We start from the raw sequence: 5,082 nt of genomic DNA, 5'->3' as shown, positions 1-5,082 counted from the left end.
TAGACACGTCCCCCACCTTGCGGGTCTCCCCTATTTACCGTCCGAAGTGCACATGCACTGCCCCAGTTCGCAACGACAGTTCTATCGAAAAGCAGACTGACTTATTCGAAAAAATATTATGGCGATATTATGGCTTACCCCGTAATAAACCTTCGTTAAAAACTTTATTTTTTGACTTTTTTGGCAAATGATGACCACTTCAAAAACAACGCAAAAATTTAAAACTGAAAAAACTCGCCGATGTCTAAGAATTTCTCATAGGCGGCTAAAAGTTTGATTGTGGCACATCGTCTTGCATTTGACATAATGCGGTTCATCTTTGGATTTGTCTGCCGCTTCGTTAAACATAGTTACGAATACGCTTGCTACGATCGAAATACCCGGTAGTGAGTCAGTCAATTGGACGATTGGTCGGTGGTCGGCAGCCATCGACTGCTGGCTGTTGACACCAAGTAGCTCTTGTTGCTATTGACGGCTGGCTCGTTCGGTCGATCTTACCTTATTTGTGTATTTTTCGCATTTTTATTTGTGGATTTTGTTTTTATTTATTTGTGCCATTTTGTTGTTATTAGAAGACGGACAACCGTCCGCTGATTGTTGTTGTCGATGCCGTCATCGGCCATATGCAGCTGCCTGTTAGTTGCTATCGTACGACGTTTAGCGCTCGGCGTTTTTTGGCTTTTATGGTTTGGCAAGCTTGTTCGTGCGCAACGAAACTGGGTCTATTGTGATGAAATGTGGACAATTTGTTGCCAGTGCTGACGTATTATCAGAAATTGTTATATTTTCAACTTGCCCACTTGTTGCTGTATGATATTTCACACAGATGTACTCGCATGTTCGTTAGCTATGCTAAATCACAGAACGACCGATTGCCTGCTGAGATAGTTGGCCACCAGACGACAGGTACATAACGGCAGAGCAACACAATGCGGTAATGTGTGAGTAATCGCAGTCTGCCGGCGGGCTCTTTAGCAAACCAGTCAGCTGAGTATTTTATTTACAAACTAGTCAAGAGGCCGATTAAACCATCACTCAGCGGTCAAATGCTTGTCGAGATCGGCAACAAAGTTAAATGCATATGTATAATAAAAAAGAGTTCAATAAACAAACTTCCCTTAAGCATTGCTGGTGGCACAGTTGTACCAGTGTCTTATAAACTGCTAGTTGAGTATAGGATAGATTTTTATAGTTTTCTTTACTCTTAAAGAGTGTCGAATTTGGAGTATGGAGTTTTATTAGAATCTGTAATACTAAAAATCCTCTCTTTTCGTGATGTGGATTCAAATCAAACTAGGTGTTTTCGAAGTTATTATGTTCCAAATACTGAGGACCAAGATTAATAAAACTAAACAGTACCCACCTACAACTCAATTCTATAAATACTAAAGGTATTTGAAACATCGATAATTATATAATCAATAATAAACTAATATATGTACAATGACAGCTGGTAACTATGACAATTAATAAAATGTTTTGATTTGTAAAAGTTCGTTGCTTTAATCTTTAGTTTAACTTTCTGATAGCAAAGGATGCAATTGAATACTGACGATAATTGACATTCGATTATCTCTCTGATTTTAATATTTTTAATTTTTATTGTAAGACCAGAGATTGGGTTTCCTTTATTTGATTTTCGGATTCTGTAGTATCTTTCAAAATGCATAGCGGTCACTTCTTTACTACAATACTTTCCATCTGTACCGAATCAAATTAAGAGCCAGAAATAGGGTGTACATTAATTGTAGCCCGCATTTCAAGTATAAATTGATCATATGGGTCTTTGGACAGCTATTGTATTCATCACTTTTCGATCCCGAGCTTTTTTGGCTGTGCCACGGATATGTCGTGGCTGTGGCTTTAACGTTCAATCCGTTATTATGAATTATTATTGTGATTGGCGTTGCAACCGTTTAGCCGGATATAGCCGAATCGACGATAGTGCGCCATTATTATTATTCACGTTAAATGTTTTCTTATAGAAGTTGGTTTGGTCGATGTTGTTGCTATGTTAAAAGACTTGCCAAAACCACTGCATCATTTATTTATTGATCACCAAATAATGCAATATGTAGCATGTCACAAGCGTTTGTAATAATATCTAAGTATGTACTTAAAAATACAGTAAACAAAATACGATTATATGTTTGTACATATGTATATACGACAAGTTTAGAATTTCTGATGAGTAAACACTTGCTACTCCATTCGCACTGCAGCATTCGCACAACGTGAGACAAAAGGTGTGAATTTGGTGCTTGCTACTTGAAAGCATTTACACTTTATATGCTTATATGACAAATGCATATCTGTGATCATATAAGCGGACGGCATAAGTGCATAATATCGAATGGGGACTATTTTGAAAACGACAACATTAATGTAGACGAATATTAATAATATAACTTTTTTAAAAACGTGAATCATCTGGGCATGCATCTGGAATGTCCGGACTGTTAATTGGGAAGGTGCCACTGTCCGACTGTACGCTCTGAGGAGCAAACATAGACTCGGGCCATTATCTGGTTCCAACGAAGATAGGCAACCTCCTCTATGCAGCAAAGAACACCCGTCAACAAACACAAGGAAAGTTCGAAAAGCTGCAATCGCAACAGACAGCCAAGAAGTTTTCTACTCGACTTGCACTGTGGAATGACATGACCGCTGGTACGATGAAGATTGGCGTCTAGCAGCGGAGAGAAAACAGACTGCCTAGCTCGCAACGTTACAAACGACGACAATACGTGCGGGATGGGATAGATACCGAGAGCTGAAAAGGGAAGCGAGACACATTTGCAGACAAAAAAAGAAAGAAGCCGAAATTGGTGAGTGTGAAGAGCTTGAGAAGCTGGCCGACAGAGGTAACTCTCGAATATTTTATGAAAATAATGAAGCGCCTTAACGAAGGTTTCAATACCGGAGCATCGTTATGTAGAGACCAAGGTGGTAATCTGGTAACCGATGTCCAGGGCATACTGGGATTATGGAGGGAACACTTCTCCAACCTACTGAATGGCAGTGAAAGTATAACACCAGGAGATGGTGAACCCTATTCCTATGCAGAGCTAAATAGAGAAGGTACAATCTTCTATAAGAGTGTACAGCTGCTGGCATACGTTCTGCTTTTTCCCGCCTGGATAAGGAAGCGAAGCGAATAGGTCTGCAGGTGAATGAGGACAAGACGAAATATCTCCTGTCATCAAACAAATAGTCAGCGCATTCGCATCTGAGAAAATTTTGCGCAAGATTTATAGTCCTCAGGACATTGGCAACGGCGAATACCGACGACGATGGAACGATGAGCTGTACGAGTTATACGACGACATTGACATAGTTCATCGAATAAAAAGACAACGGCAACGCTGGCTAGGTCATGTTGTTCGAATGGATGAAACTACTGCAGCTTCTATGCAGTACCCGCTGGAGGAAACCGAGGAAGGGAAAGGCCAAGAAACTCCATTGGAGGGACCAGGTGGAGAGCGACCTGGTTACACTTCCACTCCAACTGGCGCCGAAGTGCGAGGTAAAGAGACGAGTGGCGCTCTATCGCCGATTCACCTAAATGGTTTCTACGCCAATCACATACATACATTCCAATATTATTGGATGAAAAAGAAAGATGTCCTTGAAGAGTACGAACGCGAGAAAATGTATCTACATCTACATTATCAAATGAACAATACTCAATTCATCAAAGTTCACAATTTAATATTCCTTGGAATCTTAGCATCTTAACAATCGTACGACTATTTCTAACACTGAGTATGAGATACATTTCACGAGAACGAAAATAAATCGACCAATTTTGTACAGACCCGGCGGGTACTCTTGCATCCAACCCATGTTCTTTTTAACTGACCAATTGGACCAACAGTTAAATCAAGGATGTACATACATATGTATATGGAAAGGGTTCGCAACTCTTTGATTCTCTACGTTAATATCAGTCGTTTTGCTAACTGTTCCAGCAAATGTGTACGCCTAGTCTAAATATCAAGATTGGTGATATACGACTGATCAATTAAATAGAAACATTGGGCTCGTAGACGTAGGTCCAGTGAACCTATGCGTATCGTTGTCTCTTGAAAGTGTCTCATGTATCCACCGAAAAATTAGAGAAGGAAAAAAAGTATAAAGCTGGGTCCATGTGAATCTTTCCCAAGCATGAAAATTTATCGCTGTGGCTGGGACCTGCGCAATTTCTAGGCGACGTAAAGTAAAGTTTTGAAGCAACGCTACAGCAAACATGGCAGGGCGCTCCAATCAGCTGTAGCATTATAATTGTAATTGTTTTGGCTGTTGCTTGCTGCCAATAATTGGAGCTGCTTATCAGCGTTGTGCCTTGTACGAATGTCGGTGAGCATCGGTCTTTTTGGGGGCGTCATGGCGGCGTTCATGCGTCGCATGTAGAGTTAAGTGTGGCTTGTTTGTTGTGGATGTGAGTACAAAAATATGAGCATATGTGCCTATTAAATATATGTATTTCTATGCATAAAACACACACGCACACCTACAGTAGTATATGTATGTCTTTATGAGTGTGTATATGTGCGCTTGTGTGTGACTGTATTTACGTCGTTAGCAAATTGTTTCTGTATCTTTATTATTATTTTCTTTCTCCGTCAGCTTACACCTTCTCACCGCCGCTGAGCTTTGTTGTTGGCCGCCCCTTTCTCTTTTTTTTAAATCCGCACACTAATGTGTGTTTGTGTAATTTTACAAATAACAAGATGTGACTACAACGCCATGCGTCTAATGCTCATCCAAGCAAAAATAGTATCCATCTCGGAGACGTCACACATGCTCGACTCGTATATGAGTAGATTTTAAGGTGTGTGTGTGTGTGCATCGCTTAATGCATGCTGAGCGGATCGCCAACGCTGGCCAAGCAAACGCCCGCTCAGTTATTATTGCAGCCTTGCATTTATATCAAGTGTCCAAGTCGTGTCTCGAAACTAGTGAACACTCGCGTTGACAGAGTTCTCTTATCGCCAAACCAAATAACAACAACAAAAACAAAAGCCACTTCAGAAAAACAACATCATGATCTCCAAATTATCAACAAATAGCCGAGCTGCT

The sequence above is a fragment of the Zeugodacus cucurbitae genome, chromosome 6, assembly GCF_028554725.1.
Source record: "Zeugodacus cucurbitae isolate PBARC_wt_2022May chromosome 6, idZeuCucr1.2, whole genome shotgun sequence".
NCBI lineage: Eukaryota > Metazoa > Arthropoda > Insecta > Diptera > Tephritidae > Zeugodacus > Zeugodacus cucurbitae.
This window is presented reverse-complemented; position numbering follows the sequence as displayed.